Consider the following 20275-nt stretch of genomic DNA (forward strand, 5'->3'; position numbering starts at 1 on the left):
GTTTTAGCCTCCAGTCCCCTAATCATCTTTGTTGCTCTTCTCTGTACTCTTTCTAGAGTCTCAACATCTTTTTTACATCGTGGTGACCAAAACTGGATGCAGTATTCCAAGTGTGGCCTTACCAAGGCATTGTAAAGTGGTATTAACACTTCACATGATCTTGATTCTATCCCTCTGTTAATGCAGCCCAGCACTGTGTTGTCTTTTTGGCAGCTGCAGCACACTGCTGGCTCATATTTAGGTGATTGTCAACTAGGACTCTGCCCAAATCTTTCTGGCACATTCAAGCCTTCTTTTCCCTTTGTAAAATCCAAAAGATTTGAGTAGGCTTGGAAGTGAGTGCTACTGATAAACTGTCCTACGCAAAATGCAGGAAAATGGATGGGGAAACATACAGGGCAGCTACTGTAGCTCTTAGAGTAGTTATCTTTCCAGAATTACTTAATGAAGGAGAATTTCTGAGGGATTTCTCTGACAAATTCATCAATGATTTAGAAACAAATGAGCAAAGAATGCCAGAACTGTCTGACATTAGTGTATTCTCACTGCAGAATCACCCAAGAGGTTACATCCTCAAATTAGTATGCTAAAAGATGCCAGTGGACAGATATAACTGATTCAAAGATGATCAAACAGAGATGAAAGATTGAAATTCTAGATTCTAGAGATATCAGTGTCCAGGATAACTATCGATGTCCAGGATAATAACAAATATCGCTATTTATAAGAACTTCTAGTACTAAAGGATGAAATTAAATTAGCATTCTAATCATTATCAAGTCATAGGTCTACAGCTATTGATGGCATATCTACAGAAATATGTCAAGTAACAGAAGAGGAGTCAGTAAAAGTTGGAACTATGCTATTTGTGTTTCTAGAATTTACACCATACATTAAATCAAAATGTGGTTTCTTTCTTTATGAATTAGCCTGTTGGTGACCTTGGGCAGTGTGGCTTGTAAACCATGATTAAGCTAATTAAGGCTTAGCTTGCATAAGCCCCACTGGAAACTCTAGAGCAGGGGTGTCAAACTCAATTTCATTGAGGGCTGCATCAGCATTGCGGTTGCTGTCAGAGGGCCGGATGGGTGTGGCCAGGGTGGGTGCTGCCTACTGGGTGGGCATGGATAGAGTGGGTGTGGCCTACTGGGTGGGCATGGCCAGCTCTACATCGTTCGCGTCAAGGGTGCCTCTGGGGGCCTGGGCAGGAGTGGGATAGATTTGAGGGTCTCTGGCAGAAGGGGGTGGGACCAGGGCAAGTGCCAAGGCATGGTCCACTGGAGGAGCCTGTTCCTCTCAGGCCATGTGGGGGGGGGGTTATGGAGCTAAGACTGAATGAGTTTCAGCATAGATGGCCACCACAAAATTGTACATTGGCTCCCGGCTGGCCTGGGCCAGGGCCAAGGCAGCGGGGGCCATTCCCTCACTGTTTCCAGGATGGCTTCACGGGCCACGGGCCTTGTGTTTGACATGTCTGCTCTAGAGTTGCTGGAAGGTCATCAGATTTTTTTTTTTAATTTTCTCATTTGACTACACAAACCTGTAATAACCACCTTAACAGGGAAGAAAGTAACTTCAGTGTTCACATAAAAGCTATGCATTTGATAAAAAGGTTGAAGTCTGCCCAACCATTGCCCAAACTCTTTCAGCTAAGCAAATACCCTAATAACAATTTGGACAGATGCCACTTTGTAGGCAATGTGCCTTCTCTGTAGTCTAAGTAAGTGCCAGTTGAATGAGAGACATTTCAGAAATGTGTCGGTGTGTGTGTGTGACATTGTTACCCAGTATCTTCATTTTTCTATCTAAAAAATCTCTCTCAGCAAACAGGGCAGCAAGAAAGGCTGGGCGAAAAAGACATGATATCAGATAAACTATTTGCAATGTGGGACACCTCAAGGCAAGGGAATCCTCCCGATCCTCCCTCGGCTTATGCTTGTGTAGTTTCCCAGAAAGCAGTGCTCTTTGGGGCTGCCAAACTAAAGCCGGCATTCAGGATTTAGCTCCAGGATCAGGAAGAACAGCTACAGTAGGGTTAGTTGTGGGAAATATTTGAATGTAAATGTAATTGAAAATTAGAGGAACAACTCTTATTTATTTAAAAGGTCATGATAAATAAATAGTTTCTTTAAAAAAAATAACCTACTTAAATAAGTACTTTGATTTGATTTGACACAAATATAGAGCTCTTCTAAGGCAGTGATGGGGAACTTTTTAGAGACCGAGTGCCCCAAAACTGGCCCTGCCCCACTCTACCTCCTGCCCCTCCCCCACTCCGCCCTCATCCCGCCTGCCCGCAGGGCCACTCACCGCCTCCAGGGCTCGCCACAGATCGCCCAGCAACGCCATGGCGGCCATGCCCTCTGCCCGCGCCCTGCAGCATCAACTGTGCACGATGGGGCGTGAGGGCAGAGTCTTGTCTACTCTGTCTGGCTGCCATGTCCTTGGGCCACGCTCGAGGGTGACTCTCGTCCAGGGGGCTGCTGGTGAGGAGGGAGTCGCGGGGGAGGCAAGGCTAGGGCAATGGCACGTGTGCCCACAGAGAGGGCTCCAAGTGCCACCTCTGGCACCCGTGCCATAGGTTCGCCACCACTGTTCTAAGGTGTTCTGACTAGAACAGTAGCTGGGTTTACAAATTGTTCTAGGTAAGTGTGGTTTGTTGTCAGCCATATGAGGGAGGCCAGGTCAGAAGCAGGCATGGCAGGAAAGCCAGGGATGATCTTTATAGTTATAGGGAGAATAACAGAATCTTACAAGCTTGTCAGAATTTCTCTCTGCCCCATCTTATACAAAATAATATCAAGGTAGGGTTATTTTAAGTTTCTTTCTTGTACTTTCTTCTTCTTCAGGGCTGAGTAATCTTTTGTGAAAGTACTCCCTTCATGCTTTGCTCAATCCTTCCCCAATTCCCTAGGCCAGGTTTACATTCCTTTGCATTTATTTTACCATGCCTTATTAAACAATCCAGAATGACCTGGCTGACAAATAGTTTATAAACTGCTGTTGGATTGGGTTCATATATTGAGGTAAAACCCCAAAGCACGACATTATGGCTCAGTATAGCAATTTTCATTAAACCATTTCAACCATCCACAGTCTTTTCATATTGGTCCAATCTAACATGTTATTTGGCCTTTTTAAAACAGCTTCAAGATGGGATTGGTAATTACCAGAATTAAATGTTGCTCAATTTTGATAAATCCTAATTCTGTGTATTTTTTGAATTAGCGTCAGGAACAACTAAACCAAATCCAAAAATAAGTCGCTTAATGGACTATGACATTGGCTTTGATCCAGTGAATTTTTACACTTTACTTCCCTAATTGTCCATGTATGCATTTAGAAATCTTTTTGCTGCTATTTTAATTTAGACCATAATACTTAAAACAGGGAAACTGCAAGTTTGATTATAAGCCATTGCACAAGAAATTTTGCATATTTACAGACAGATTAGATTTCTAATGTGCTATCAAGCTTAAAAAATATATAAACATAAAATATCCAGAATATAATCATTCAACAATTTAATCATAAAAATAATTATTCAATTAGATTCTCTTATAGAAGCTATGCAGATATATCTCCCTTTTTTCTAAATGTTCTTTTACTGGGAAGTTTTTTTTATAGTATTATGTATAGGATATGAACCGGGAGATTCATGCTTGAGGGTACCCAACTACAGCATAGGATCTTCTCATGCTACTCTAGCAACATGGGAAGAAATAATGGTACTAAAGTCAGTTTAGTAAACCATGTTTTGTGTGATATGCATACAGTGTGAGAATTAGGTCAATTGTCTTTTTTCACTAAAAATAAATTGTGGTTAGCAATTTAATATAGCAACCAAGTCATTTCCTTTTTGGCCATGCTGAACCATCATTAATCTTGAAATGTTCTAGTATAAGGAATTCTGCCATTTTCTTTGTTTTGCTAGGGGACAAAAACTTGAGCTTCAACACTCTCACAGCAAATTTATTATCACATTTATTTGGCCATCCATCGCACAGAAAGTGTCTCTGGGCAGTGTACAACAATCCAATATAATAGTAAATAAAGCAATCATTACCTAAAATCAAATTATAAGAAAATACCATACAGAAAGCTAGACAAGATATTTCTCCAACAAGAAAAGAACAGGAAATGACGAGGGCAAAGATCCCCAATAGGAGATATACAGCATCTTCTAAAATAATCCAATCCTTGGTATGTCAAAATAAAAGTGATTATAGTAAGGGATATATCACTCATAAGTTATCTAGATTCTAGATGATCCTAGAATGATGTAAGTCACCAGGGGGGGATTCTGCCTAACTCACCTCCAAATAAAACTAAATCCAATGCAATCCAGTGGATAAACTTTAAAATTAGTTTTGTCACAAAAATGTGAAACTAAGCAGACTATAGACAGATTAATAAGAAAGTATGAATTAAAAACTGTATATAAAGCACTGAGCAAACTGGAATTCAGGAAAAAAACAATAATGCAAGTCATATAGGATCCTAGGAAAATCACGTTAAAGGACAAAAGTCAAATCAAACATGAAACTCATTCCTGTCCAGATGCACATGCCCATCTTCAGAGATAAAAATCAGAACTCTTTCCAGAAAAGGCTGCTGCTTATAGTTCAGTGATTCATCACAGAGATCTACTCCCTTCTGATAAATATAATTCTAGAGAATAGCAATTTACAAAAAATTATTTACAAAAAGTAATCTTGTAAGACTATAGAACAGCAGTTTAGTGGCAAGAAAAAATGGCAGAGTAAAAGACAGGGGAAGCAGAATCTCCTCCGGAATGATAGCCAGAGATATTTTTGATAAAAACTCAACTGAAATTTGATCTCATAGTGGTTACATTGAAGGCCAAGATATTCCAATGGAGAGACAGTCTTGCCCTCAACACCACACAGTGGCGGGAGTGGTTTAATGTACTATAAAAACATATATTAGGGATTATGTCATTGAGGAATGAATGCCACATTTAATCTAATCCTGCACTGGAGTTTGTTCTGGTAAACATTTCAGGATGCAGAACAAAATTGCTACATGGTTATTTTCAGATACTTTTACAACTCAAATATCCTTCATGATTCCATCTGGGTTCCTTTAACTTTGCCATTGTTTTGATGAAATTAGTGCACACTGGCTTAGTATAGCTGCCACCCTCATAGATTTGCTAGCTGGAAAGTAAATGCATAAAGACTGACTTAAATATTTCCAAATGAATCAACATGATACATTGCCTTTTCCCCTTGATTTCTATTTTTGTCTAGTAGTTTTATTTGTAGGGTTCATCTCCACATAGGCCTTTGGTGAGCAAATACAATAATGAACTCTGAGCTTGCAGGAATTGGACTAATCAGCAACTACTGTAATTCCAATTTCAAGTGCTTATGCTGACTAATTGGGAATGGCAGCCACTTCAAATTTGGAAGACCCACAGTTTTTAGGTAAATGTGAACTCTTGACTAAAAAGATGCACCAGACAAGAGCCTAAGGTAGATGTATATATTGCTAGTGCTATAATATATAGACTAGTGCTAATTTGAAAGTGGAGGTTACTCCAAACTTACTTACCATGCATAATCACAAAAAAACCAGTTGTGATTGAATAGCCCCTCAAGATGAGGCAGCATGAATAGATAGTCCCTGACTGACAACTATTTAGCCACTGTTCAAAGTTAGAACTGCATTGAAAAAAAAGTGACTTATGATCAGTCCTTATGATCAAAATTTGGGTGCTGGGCAACTGGTACCTATTTTCAACAGTTGCAGTGTTCCATGATTCACATGATCGCCATCTGTGATTTCCCAGATGGCTTGTGACAAGCAAAGCCAATGGGAGAAGCCAGCTTAGCTTAACAACCATGTGACTCACTTAATGATTAACAATTGTGGCCAAAAAGGTCATAAAATCAGACAAGAGTCATTTAACAACCACCTCACTTAGCAATAGAAACTCTGGTCCTAAGTATAATCTTAAATTGAGGATTACCTGCATTGACATTAGCTATGCATAATGTTTTATCCAATTGTTACAGCTAGTTTATAAAATGATTTGTTCTGAGAATCCATTTAGTGTTTTGACTTTCATCGTGTTGCACACTAATCCAGTGTTAAATAAGAATTCATATTTCACAGCTAAATTTTTTAGCATAGACGGATTATGCAACCTACTAAGCTAACATGGGGTTGGCTAATCTGTAGTTTATTGTGCATAAATTCAGCAAACTAGGTTGATTCAGCAAAGCATGATTAAATAAGCAGTGGGTTATCTTTGTGTCTAGCCTACAAAATCCTGCCTTCAGATATACAAGTTAGCAGACGCTTCATGTTGGCAAAACAAGGTAAACTGCCAAGGTCTGTGACCATGCTATGTCTTTCCTCCCTCCCCATAGTTATCTTGACCGTGATGACAATTAAAGTGGTTTGATTCGTTCACATAGCACAAGCTAACATGCAGGCTTGTTTTACCCAAAATTTTACCCCAAAATTGATTGGAGGGTGGGGGAAGATGCTAGGTTTTTTGCTTTAGATGAAAATGAGCCTTAAGAGTTTTTACCATCAGTTAAAACTAAAGCTAGACTAAATCCTATATACATTTTTTAACCATGGGAGAAAAGGAAGCTTGGTCACCCTAGTTATTTGTTTTTTTCGGAAGAAAAACATGCTGGGGATTAATCCTGGAATCATCTGGAGGCAAAACAGGTATTTTCTGCATATGTTTTATTTTATCTGGTCATTCACCGGAATAACTCTCATCTAAACCCTTTGCTCCTCGGCGTCTGCCCAGCTGGCGTAGTCTTAATTAGGTTTTAAGTATAGTTTTTTATATGGGGTATTTTAGAGCAGGCCTTTATTTATTTAATTTGATTTTAGAATAGATATTTATTGTGATTTTTATTATCGCCTGTTCACCGCCCTGAGTCCCGTAAGGGAGATAGGGCGGTATACAAATCTAAATAAACAAACATAAACATAAACATAGAAAGGCTTCCCCCAACCTGGCTGACCCAGCCCGGGCGGAGGACGCGGGAGCCGCTATATCTACGCAGCCGCAATAAAGCACAAAGAAAGGAGCGTGGAGACGGGGGCTGGGTAGGCCCACTCTCGCAAGCCCCCTTCCCCTCGCCTCGCGCCGCCCGCAAGCCTGTGGGGGAGTAGAAGGCGGCGAGGCGGAGTAGGAGCGCTTCGGAGGAGGAGGAGGCGGCGCTGGCGGGTCGCTCTTGTCAGAAACGACCGCAGGAGAGCCGAGCCCGGGAGGAGTCAGTTCGAGCAAACTTCAGCCTGGGACCGCCTTCCCTCCCTCCCTCCCGCTCGGTTTATTTTGCAAGGAGCCGGCGCTCCTGGAGGCTTCGGTGCAACAACCTCGCCGCGGTGGGCTTGGCTCAAACTGGTTGGGTTTGGGATTCTACCACCCTGGACACGGGGCGGTTGCGTGGGGGACTCTCGGGGCTGAGAACGCGCCGTCGTCGTCGTCTTCTTCCTCTCCTTGGCCGCGCGTAAAGTAAGCGGAGCGCTGGCCGGAGGAACGGCGAGCCGCCTCTTTGCCCTCGGGCGCGCGTGAGCCGCGGGTGGCCCCCTACGGGCGCGCGGACGGCGTGGCTGCCCGTAGTAGAAACTTTCGGGCATTGAAGTCGAGGGCTTCGGTAAAGGGCGAGTCTTTTAATGCCCGTAAGGCGCTGCCGGTGTCCTTGTTGGGTCCAAGGTAAGGTAAAAGTTACGCTCAGAGTTGCCTGGCTGGGTTCGCCTAAATGGGTTTGGTTACTTTGGGACGCGTGTAAATCCAGTGAAGGTTTGGTCGCTTTTCTTTCTCCTTAAAGCAGCGAGGTTGTTTGTCTGCGGCGGGGTGGACTTGGAGAAGGTTGGGACGGTGTACAAGTAACTATATTAGTTACTTTGATTTCCCTTTGCAGCGGGAAACTAGAGATCCGCCGAAAGCCACCGGGTTACTTTAAAAAGGTTTATTTTTTCCTGCTCTGAATTCTCCGCATTGCTCAAAGTGTGTATGTGTATGTTTCAAAGGAGCTAGACTTTCTTGGGGGGGGGGGGGGGTTCCTTGAAAACGTTTGGCTTCTCATCCAAGAAGCTTCTTGGATGAGAAGCGAAACGTTTTCAAGAAAAAACTCCAAGAAAGTCCAGTTGCCTTTTGAAAAGCATCTTTGGGACAACCATGACCTGGATGATTGAGATTCTCCATAGGCATGTATGTGTGTGAGTGTTTTCATTTAGTCTAGGCTGCCGGCTTGAACGGCAGGAGTATCAGTGTCCACGTGTATTATTAATACATCGTTGCATTGCTGTTGTGTCCTTTACGTTGGAGAGAAGTTGAATAATCCTCTTCATTAACCCTCACCGCATTTCTAAGTTGTGTGCATGGCAAACCACAGGTTTTAGGAGCACAGGATCCTCCTGAATTTCTAGAGTGGCGTGACTTATTTCCTTCCCCTTAGTTACCTTGACTTTCACAAAGTGGTTTGATTCGTTCACACAGCACAAGCTAACATGCAGGCTTGATTTACTCAACGTAGTTTGCACAACAGATAGACTTGGCTAGCTTCTCTTTCCCTGTGCTATGTGAACAAATTATTCTCCTTTCAACATCTCTTAAGGTCGTGAGTCAAAAATTCTGCTTTTTTTTTTTAAAAAAAAATCCCATAATCTAAAGGTAATTTCTTTTCACTTCTCTTAATTTGTGATGTATTTGAGATGTTTAGCATTGGGCCAGTATAATAATAGTTCAGAAATAACATTATTTTATTTATCTGTACAGTTTATACTGCTGCCCATCTCATAGTAATGATTCTTGCATACGTGGTGAAACATTCATGTGCCAATGTGCATAAGGCAGTTATGCTTTGCATTTTTGTTTTAATTTCTGATTTTACATTATCTTGAGTGGTAACTTCTGGTTATCATTGTTTCAGAGCAAGGCATTCCTTATCCCAGAATGTCTGGTTAATTTCACCGCAGCCTTTTTGTCAGAAAATATCCAAGAAGATACTAAAAATAAGCCTGTTATGAAAATGTTTCTGAACTTTTGCTGCTGGGAAATCCTTGGTGCCTGAGCTGTACAAATACTGATTCACAGGGTATTTAGTTTACATTGGCTTGTAAATATTTTTCTTACTGCAGTTTATAATGGTTCCCTTGTGTGGTAGATACTCTAAAGGCAAGTGAAAAGGAAAGAGAGAGACTATTTAGTAATCTTCAAGTCTTCCCTAGATTGTTCATGGGTTTTCCCTTATCAAAGGTTGAAGAAATTACTGGGTTTGTTTTTATGGACCTGAATGCTGTGGAAAAGAGGATTGTTTGTTTGGTTTGTTACTTACATTATTTAGCTCGTCTTTCTTTGTATTTGGTATTTGAATTTTGCATAATTCTTTGTAATTTCCAAATTGTGATGCACAGTAACAGGCGTGTGTTTGTGTGTGGGCTTGTATGTAAGACAAAGAAAATATGTGTAGCGTATACACCCCAGATAACACATTTCTTAGAACTCATTTCCAAACCGTCTCTGATGGTTATGTAGGCTGAGATCCAACATTTACAGGAATAAATAACTGTACCTTGGGGACATACAAAATAACTAAACGGAGGTAGCAGTATATGAGATTAAAAAAATGCAAATTTTCTCAGGAATGTAGTTAATTATAAGAAAGTACTCTAAGAGGGATGATTGTATTTCTCAGATCTGTTTTTCTTAAGCAGAGAAGACATTAACATACTTATTAGATGGTGACAAAGAACATTAAGAACATTTACTTTTATGTATTGTTATAGTCTCATATAACGTCTCCCGATATTTAGTATAATATGAACTATCTAAATCAGGGGTTTCCAACCCCCGGTCTGTGGACTAGTACCGGTCCGTGGCGTGCCAGCAACTAGTCCAGACAAACAAGCAAAGCCCCATCCACGGAATGCAGGCAGCACACAAAACCACGCACTCTCCGGTCCGCAGAAAAATCTCCACGGAACCGGTCCCTAGTGCCCAAAAGGTTGGGGATCTCTGCTCTAGATACCTGGAACAAAAAGATAAGCACAAATTCATTTAGCACAGCAGTTCCCAACCAGGGGTGCGAGACGATATTACAGGGGGTGCAAAAACTTGGCTTTTCAAAATTATAGTGTATATGCATAATTTGTTGCCGTTATTTTGAACTTTTGTAAGGGGTGCCCGAATATATCAGAAGCGTTCTAGGGGTGCAGGGTATAGAAAAGGTTGGGAGCCACTGATTTAGCACATAGATTGAAGCCGGCTCATGAAGGTTGCAATGCAGATGTAGACTCTGCATAAATGTAAGCTAATCTGATTCTCTAGTACTTTCAAGCACTTGGTGATGCTTTTATTGTTCAAGGCATCTGATGTTGTGACAGAGTGACTATTCACATATAAGTGTCTGTATTCCCATCTGTCTTCTATTAGGATTGATGGCTCTCTTTCTTCTTGCTGCTATAGCTGGCAATCCACCAGAAACGGCTTCTCTTAATCTTTTCTGATTTTTGGACTCCTGCCACCTGTATATATTAACATGTTTACAAATAAAATATATTATTTATATAGTAAAAAGTAGCACTGCCAGGGTGGGAAGATAGACTCACTTGCCTAAGGTTACATTAAAACATAGAGTCACGTAGTTACTGCAAGACTAATGCCACATGATATACTTTATTCCCTTTTGGATAAGCAACTTTTGCAAAGTATAGAAAGAAATTGCAATGTAAGGGAATTAGTGGCATTAAATTAAAAGGGAATAAATCCTAATAGATTAGTTTTTATACCGTAAAGGTTTCCTTTGACCAGTCATGTCCAACTCTGGGGGGTCAATGCTCATCTCCGTTTCCTAGTGGAAGGATATAATGTTGTCCAAAGATGTTTCCATGGTAATGTGGCTAGCATAACTTTATGCTGGGGCATACGGAACACGGTTACCTTCCCACAAGTGGTACCTATTTATCTACTCACATTTGCATGCTTTTGAACTGCTAGGTTGGCAGAAGCTGGGGCACGAACGGGAGCTCACCTGATCAAGTGATGCTTGGGTCTTGAACTACCAACCTTCCAGTCAACAAACCTTCATATAGGCTTTATAAATTGGTTGTTTTGTGTCTTATTTTATATGGTGTTTTTATCTGTTATTGGCTACCCAGAATCACTGTGGTGAGATGGGCGGCATATATATGCAGTTTGCACCATCACCATCACCATTCCCTTTCCATTCATTTCTCGTTTTCATCCATGTCCATACACTATTTCATGTGTAAATTTCTCATTAGATGCACATTCATTACAACAAAATAATTTGTAGAAATTATTATAAAGTATATGTTCTCTTCTGTCTAATAGTATGGGAAGAAGCAAATATTTTAAAAAACAAAAGTTTTGAATTTAGGGTATGTAATAATTGCCTTTTGCTAGTTGCTGACAGTGAGACATTAGCAAGAATTATCTGTTAATTATCAGTACTGCAGTTTTACTGGGTTAATTTTCTAATATATTAATTGAAAGTGAGTTTCTATTTGTAGTGGATAGTGTCATAAAAACAAACGTATTCACATACTCGTGACAAAAATGAGTGGGTTTTAAGCCATGTGACAACAATGGACCAAAAAAGAGTTAGTTTTGGCATCCCAAAGGGGAAATGATTAATGCATTGAATTGACGTTTTTACCAAGGAGATTGATAGGAAGGGCTTATTTTCCCAGTTTTGTGCATGGAAAAGTGACACAATGCACTAGTACGTAATTTGTTTATTAAATTTCTTAGGAGCGTGCAGAAGGTTCTGTTTAAGTAACGCAAGGTAGAAAAATACGTAAAATGGGCCAGTGGGCCTGCTTCTGCAGTGCAATACCCAACAAAGGAAATCCAGAATAGATCAATGTTTATTTCCAAAGATCTCATGTAGAAGCATAACATCTCAAGTTGGTTGTCCAAATTGCATAGTATTTTTCAGACCATTGTAGATCCTAATGGCTATGAGGTTTACCACGATGAAAAGATTGCCAAAGCTTGTCTATGGAAATTCTCAGTCATCCAGGACATGGTTATCCCAAAGGTGCTTTTTCAAAAAGGCAACTGGACTTTTTTTTGTTTTGCTTAAAGACATGTCACTTCTCATTTCTAAAGCATCCTGTTTCATTTTCCTCATCTTCATTTACATCCTCATTTTGATTTCCAAAGCATCCTGTTTGCCTGTTGCTAGGATCAATAAACTGAAATGCTTTGGGCTCTATAAACTAGAGTAGAGGTCCCCAGGGACGGGTTCCGTGGAGAGAGGTTTTTCTGCGGACCGGAGGGGGCGTGGTTTCATGTACTGCCTGCGGATGGGCTATGCTTGTTTGTGCTGACCAGTCCACGGAGCAGGGGTTGGGGATCCCTGAACTAGAGCATTGAGGAAGTATCTTTGGATGACAATAGTTTTGTATTTTTATAAGAAAGATATTTACTTCTAATCCCTTCCTAGCATCTTATTTTTTTCTGGGATCCTACCAGTATAAGTGTCTCAGAGGAATCTCAGAGGAAGAGATTTTATTTATTTTGTGTTATGTGTTGCTGTATGGTATGGAAAATATATAAACAAATCTGCTCATATACTAGTAATCAATATAGTGCCAAGGAAAGAGCATTCAAAATATTTACTGTTATATGCTATTATGTTTTTATATAACATGTCCTGGTATGTAGTATAATATGATCTCTCTAGATACCTGGAACAAACATTGGCATTTGTAGCTATAAATCCCCTGCCAGGTGAGTCTCCATTGCATATTCAACCCTTGGTGGTCTCCATATGGATGGAATTATTGTCTTTCTGTTCTCACTCATCAACCTGCACTTAATTGACTCCATGTCCTGCATTGAATCAAAGTGGAAAATTCCAGATGAATAACATTTGGGTGTTTTATTCAAATGTTTGGACTGAAAGCAAGGCATCTAGGATATGTGGATATGTGGGCAGGATATATTGATTTTAAAGAATTAAAAAGTAGTGTTTCAAGCTGTTTAACCTGTTTAGCCTCTTATATATAAATTAGTTGACAGTTTGTAAGAACTTTGTTTGCATACATTCTCTATTCAAAAAGAAATTCCTACTCTATACAGATGGAGGATGTTGGAGAGAAGGGACATATTTTTATAATTAATTCAGTCAGTTCACATCATTAGATCATCACAAATGTATATGTTTCTTTTAAACAAAAGAAATCCTGGAATAACAGAAATTGTTAAAATCGGGATGGGCAGCATTGGCATGTAGATTAAATATATATTATGTCTAATAATTGTATTAACTTTTATGTGTGCATAAAATGATTGTATATTGCAATCAAATGTTTGGAAATGTATTAATTGTAAACTGATATGTAAACACTATGATTTTTCTTCCATTTATAATCAAAGACCCTTATATTTTCATGAACTATGCCAGTGGTGGCGAACCTATGGCACGGGTGCCAGAGGTGGCACTCGGAGCCCTCTCTGTGAGCACATGTGCCATTGCCCCAGCCTTGTTCCCCCCGTGACCCCTTCCTCTCCAGCAGCCCCCCTGAAGGAGACTCGCCCTCGAGCATGGCCCACACGAAGCAGCGCAGCCAAGGACATGGCAGCCAGGCAGCGTAGACAAGACTTTGCCTTCACACCCCATCATGCAGTTGATGCTGCAGGGCATGGGCAGAGGGTGTGGGCTGCCTGGGCGATCTGTGGCGGGCCCTGGAGGCAGTGAGTAATCCTGTGGGCGGGTCGGGGATGGGGGCAGAGCAGGGGCAGGGGATGGAGCAGGAGCGAGGCCAGTTTTTGGGCACTCGGTCGCTAAAAGGTTTGCCATCACTGAACTATGCTAATAGTCTCTTTTGTAACCAATCCTTTCCTCTACACAAGAAATAGAATTTTTATCTTCTTCTTGGAAGACCTATCTGTCCTGTGGTATATGAACACATTGTATGCTTGATAGCTGCAAGAAACAAACCTGTGATTAATTTTAACAAATTAAAATTGAAGTGATTCATTCAGCATTCACCCAAACATGAAAAAATGCCACCATTATAACAACTATAAATGCAGTTTGTCAATTTGCACTTTGTTTCACCACATGACTTGGCTATCCTAGAGGGTCTGAAAGATATTTCATGAAGAGGAGAAAAAGAATTCCACTAATATGTGTTCATGTTCTGAGTTTGAAAACCAGCATTTCCATATATTGAAGGAGTGAATTGAGAAAAACTATAACAGAATCATAGAATCATAGGGTAAAGTTTGGGATGATAAATACGTAGAAGTGAAGAAAACAAATGACGTGAGTGACAAAGGAACAAATAACATTGCATGTATCATAGTTTAAATTATTTGGGTTGATAATGTAAAATGACACAAGTTCAAAATTTGTATGATGTATGCATTCATCATAATCTGGATGTCTTTGTGACTACTAATTGACTAACACTCTTAGGCTATGTATTATTAGGCATTCCTAATTTCAGACCTAAGAGGCTTTTTATTTCATATGTTACAGTTTACTCCCTGCTCATAGTTAAGGCATTAGACTAGAACCCAGGTGACTGTGAGTTCTAGTCCCACTTATAGGCATGAAAATCAGCAGGGTGATCTTCGACCAGTCATTCTCAGTCCAACTTACCTCACAGTGTTGTGGGGAAAATAGGAGGAAGGAGTATTGTGTGTGTTCACTGCCTTTGAGTTATTTAGAAAATAAGAAAGGCAGTATATAAATAAGATATCAGTTACTTATCTGTTTACTGGGTTAACATTTCTGATTCCTTTGTGGATTGATGATAATAGCCCTAGATATACTTGAGTATTAAATAACCATAGTGAAACAATCTGTCTCTAGTGGTCCGATAGGGACTTCTGTATTTTGGGGACAGGTTTATTTATGATAACGCTGAGCTTATTCAGAGAGAATGCAATTGGGTTTTAACTTAGTAAACTTGGAATTAAATATAATTACAGTCTTATTTAAAAGAAGCATGTTTGGGGAAGAATAGAATAGAAATAGGAATAAGAATAGAGTAGAATCTTGAAGGTGTTCTAGTCCAGCCCCCTGTTCAAGCAGGAGAAACTATACCCTTTCAGACAAGTGACTGTCTAGTCTCTTCTTAAAACCCCCCAGTGATGGAGCACACATGATTTCTGGAGGCAAGCTGTTCTACTGGTTAATTGTCCTCACTATCAGGAAGTTTCTCCTTAATTCCAGGTTGCTTCTCAGTTTGATCACTTTCCAACTATTGTTTCTTGTCCTGCCCTCTGGTGCCTTGGAGAATAATTTGACCCTCTCTTCTTTGTGGCAGCCCCTCAAATACTGGAATACTGATATCACGTCACCCCTATTTCTTCTTTTCTTTAGACTACCCAAACTCAAGTCCTGCAGTCTTTCTTCATATGTTTTAGTTTTCAGCCTTTGATCATTTTAGTTGCTTTTCTCTGAATTTTTTCCAAGGTCTTTTTTGTAGTATGGTCACCAAAACTGGTTGCAATATTCCAGGTGTGGTCTTACTAGGGTTTTATAAAGCAGTATTAATACTTCATGTGATCTTGATTCTATGCCTCTGTTTATATAACCCCAGGATTGTATTAGCTTTTTTGGCTACTGCTGCATACTGCTGACTCATATTCAAGTGATTATCCACTAGGACTCCAAGGTTCCTCTCACAGTTACTGTTTTTGACCCAGGTCACACCTAATCTCTACTTACATCTTTGATTTTTCCTGCCTAAATGTAAAACTTTGCTCTTCTCCGCATTAAATTTCATTTTGTTGGATAGGGCCCATTATTCAAGTTTGTCAATATCTTTTTGGATTCTGAGCTTGTCTTCTGGGGTGTTGGCTATTCCTGCCAGTTTAGTGTCATCTGCAAATTTGATGAGTTCGTCTTCTATTCCCTCATCTAAGTTATTTATGAAGATATTGAAGAGTACTGGGCTTAAGACTGAGCCTTGTGGTACCCTTTTCTTACTTCTCTTTATGTGGATGTAGTACTATTAAGGACTACTCGTTGAGTACAGTTTGTCAGCCAGCTGCAAACATTTGGCTCTGTGTAAGTTTTGTAATAATATATACTCCTATATTTATTTCTATCTATACAATTGTACAAAAAGAATAGAGTTCATTAAAATATTACAAATTAAATTGCTAATTTTAAAAAATGCATTTGAATTTTTAGACATTCACAATTCTTTGACTACAGTTTGGAACTGCAATGTTTAAGTATCCTAAATGTTTCAATACATTGCATGTAGCTTTTAATGGCAGGATATGGATAACATGTGTCTCTCTACCTGTTGGTCTTAATGTATTCTGCTAGAAGATGTATATGTGGCAAAACAAAAGATAGGTCGAAGAATAAATGAATATAGATTTATTCTACAATTAGTAATAGTATTTTTTTTCTCTGTATGACCAACCTGCTTCTTTTTTCACATCGACCACTCATTTTTGTATTCTGTCTCTGCTCATTTATTGCCCTTCAGTTGAACCTATCTGCTCTTATTTTACCGTGCACACTTCTGAAGCAACTTATTCCACCACAGTCAAATGTTATGCTTCTTCTGACATACCTAATTCTCACTTTCATATAACAAAATAGGAAAAGCATGTCTGAAAACGTGAACAGAAGCAAGCGCTTTTGCTTTTTTCTCCAAAGGTTTACTCCCCACAACAGACCATGGGCTACCAATCTACTACCAATCTTCAAATGTCTTCATCCATTTTCACATCTTCACTAAACTTTCACCCAACATATGCAGATCCCTTTACTTTCTCTAATTTTGCCACATACATAATTTGCAAGTATTCTCCCCTATTTACTATAGTATTTGATATATTGAAAGTTTCTTCATTGCATCTTACAGTCTAATGTGCTGCAGGTAATTTGGTTTTTCAGCCAACAACATGACATAGTCTTCATAAACAGTCCCAAATTAACTCTAATATCATACAAGCATTTCTTTATATATTTATCCCTGAATACATTAAATAACTAAGAAGATAGCGTCACTCAGGCCAAATCAAGTCACATTTTGTTTCTGTTGTATAACACTCCTATTCCATCTAGCAACCAATCTACTTACTGTACATTCACACAAAAAGGCACAAAGCTAGATGGGACAGTCACTCTTAACTCAGCCCTAGAAAGGAGGCAATGGTAAACCTCTTCCCAAATCTTGCCAAGAAAAGTGCTGGGATTTGTCCAGGTAGTCACTGGGTGTCAAAAACTGACTTGAAGGAACAAAAAAAAACCCCTTCTCCCTTTCATTAAATCAGTGTTTCTCAACCTTGACAATTTTAAGGCATGTGGACTTCAACTCCCAGCTGGCTGTGGAATTCTGGGAGTTGAAGTCCACATGCCTTAAAATTGTCAAGGTTGAGAAACACTGCATTAAATGAACAAATGTACAATAAATGTATTTTTTCCACATTCATACATTTCTCAGTGACCTACTGAAGAACAAAATCTGGTGTATGTATCCATGGACTGTATTTTCTAAAGTTTGATCATTACCCTTACTTAATAAGCCAATTTTTATATTCAAAAATGTGTATTGTATTTGAATTACTGAGTGATGAAATAGTAAAAGCATTCTTCCAGTCATCTGATACAGGTTCAGTTTTTACAAATTTGTTAATAAGTCACACAGTCCTTAAGCGGATTATATCGATATTTTAATTTTTCTTACTATACAGCACTACATCTAATGAAAAGGTTTAAAAGCATGCAACCTAATAAAGATTCCTTATTTGGGAGTTAGTTGGTTTTTTTCTGCAGTTGTTTATCAGTGTATGTAACTTAATCAGTGCAAATGAGAGTGAAGTTTGCTAGTTGCTGATATATTAGTATGCCCTGCCAGTCTTGATTGAACTATGGCTTCTTCTTTGATCTTTAATTAACATTGTTCCTTTCATGATTGTTTATCTATTTACAAAGGCAGCAAACTGTTTTCTCCCATGCATTGATGATGTTATCTAGCCTGGTAATGAAATATCTGCGGGAAAAAACTAAGCTTGGAGAATACCAGGGACCCAGGAGTTTAAATTTTACACACACACACACGCACGCACACACACGCACGCACGCACACCTGAGGGCAGGACAAGAAGCAACCGATGGAAACTAATCAAGGAGAGAAGCAACCTAGAACTAAGGAGAAACTTCCTGACAGTTAGAACAATTAACCAGTGGAACAACCTGCCTCCAGAAGTGGTGAATGCTCCAACACTGGAAGTTTTTAAGAAGAGACTGGACAGCCATTTGTCTGAAATGGTGTAGGGCTTCCTGCCTGAGCAGGGGGTTGGACTAGATGACCTCCAAGGTCCCTTCCAACTTTATTGTTGTTGTTGTTATTGTTATTATTATTATTGTTGTTGTTATTATTATTATTATTATTATTATTATTATTATTTGGATTCTACTGTTGGAGATTCTTCATTTAATAGTAAATTTCTACAGTAGTTGAAAAGATTTCAAGATGGATATCTTGGGCACCGAAATATCATGTATATTTATTTGAATATGATTTTATTAAAGCTGGTCTGAAAAAGATTTATATGTGGGGTCATTGGTGGTCTCTGAGCTTGGCTGTTTTCTTACCAATGTTTCATTACTCAACTAGGTAATCTTACTAGTGCTAGAAAAGAGTGGGGTTTGCGCTCTGCCACTTATATAGAAACAGAGAGCAAACCCCATTTACTCCTAGCACTGATAATGTTACCTAGTTGGCTAATGAAACATTTGCAAGAAAACAGTCAAGCTCAGAGAGCACCAATGACCCACAGTTCAATCCTGAGCCACAAAAGTTCTCTTCTATTGGAAGGCTTATATCACGGATCTCAAACTCAATTGTGTCACGTGACGTATCTCGTCGTATCGTGACATTTTTTGCCTTTGCGGAGTCGGGGTGGGTGTGGCCTGTGCATGACGCATCCGGCCTGTGGGCCGCCAGTTTGACAGCCCTGGCTTACATTGCTGAAACTATAATAACAGTAGATCAATTAGTAACAATAAATTAGAGTTTTGGTGTTTAAAAACTTGGTCTTTTGAATACTCAAAACCATCAATCGTCTTCTGGTTCTTCATTCTTAGTCATAAATACTTTACGACCTCTGACTAAACAATAATTGCACAGAAAATATTTTAAACAGAACATTTTGTTGACATTTCAAGAGATGAAAAATGCCAGCTTCAATATAACGGTGGTTTGGGCAGTCATCATTTACTTTGGTTAACTTTGAATCCATAATTTCAGTTTGTATAATTATTATTAAGCCATATATACTTAAGATTATTTTTAGTAACCCCCCCTTTAAAAAAAAAAAAGAAAACTTTTAACCAGTAGTAAACATGTTGTATTCAGTTAGATAGATGAAAGTTATATTCAAAAAATAATTCCAATTTTTGGGAAGTCTTTGGGAAGATTGCACGTGAATCTCCAGTGCTAAACCATAACTGTCTGGGTTTACATGGTGTACTAAGTAAAGTCCAAACAATTCATTGTGTGATAGAGTTTGAATCCATCCATATTTTTTTTGATATTTTATCTATTTATCAAGTGCAACTAAATGCAATTTGAAAGCCATATGAATGCAATGTAGTATTTATTTTGAGAAGAGTGAAAGTAGGATTAATATGCCTTTGTTTTAATAAGTCTAATATATTTAATGTAAAGCACACTCATGACAGTAGATTGATGTTAAATGCTGGTATTTGTCTAATTTGATCAATTATTATCTTTGTTCAGTATTCTCAATTTACAATAGAAGTTGCTATTGGCATTCTGTTGTTTGGTGTTTAGATGAAAAGTTCTCAATAGTAGTGAGATTTTCCCTCTATTTCCCCAAACTATAAACCATACATACCATATGTATTTTCATATTTACATCTTTTCCCTTTCACATACATTTTTTGCTGATACAAGACAGATTCAACTGTTCTCTTACTTGGCACAGGAATATGCTTATAGCATATTGGTTTATGCCTACAGTTGCTCATTTTATATAACATAAAGCAGTACCTCATAAATAATGAGGAAAATTGATTATGATTTAGTATATAGGTGGTTCTCATTTAACAAACTTGTTCAGCAACTGTTTGAACTTACGATCGCACTGAATTGACAGTTACAACCGACCTTTGTCCTCATGACTGTTCCAGTTCCCCATGTTTATATGAACTTGATCTGAGTGCTTGGCATCTGTCTCATAATTACAATAACATAGAGTCCCACAGTCACATGACTGGGATTTGAATCCTTTCCTGCCAGTTCCAAT

The sequence above is a fragment of the Protobothrops mucrosquamatus genome, unplaced genomic scaffold (genome assembly GCF_001527695.2).
Source record: "Protobothrops mucrosquamatus isolate PMUCROS unplaced genomic scaffold, P.Mucros_1.0 scaffold1784, whole genome shotgun sequence".
NCBI classification, from domain to species: domain Eukaryota; kingdom Metazoa; phylum Chordata; class Lepidosauria; order Squamata; family Viperidae; genus Protobothrops; species Protobothrops mucrosquamatus.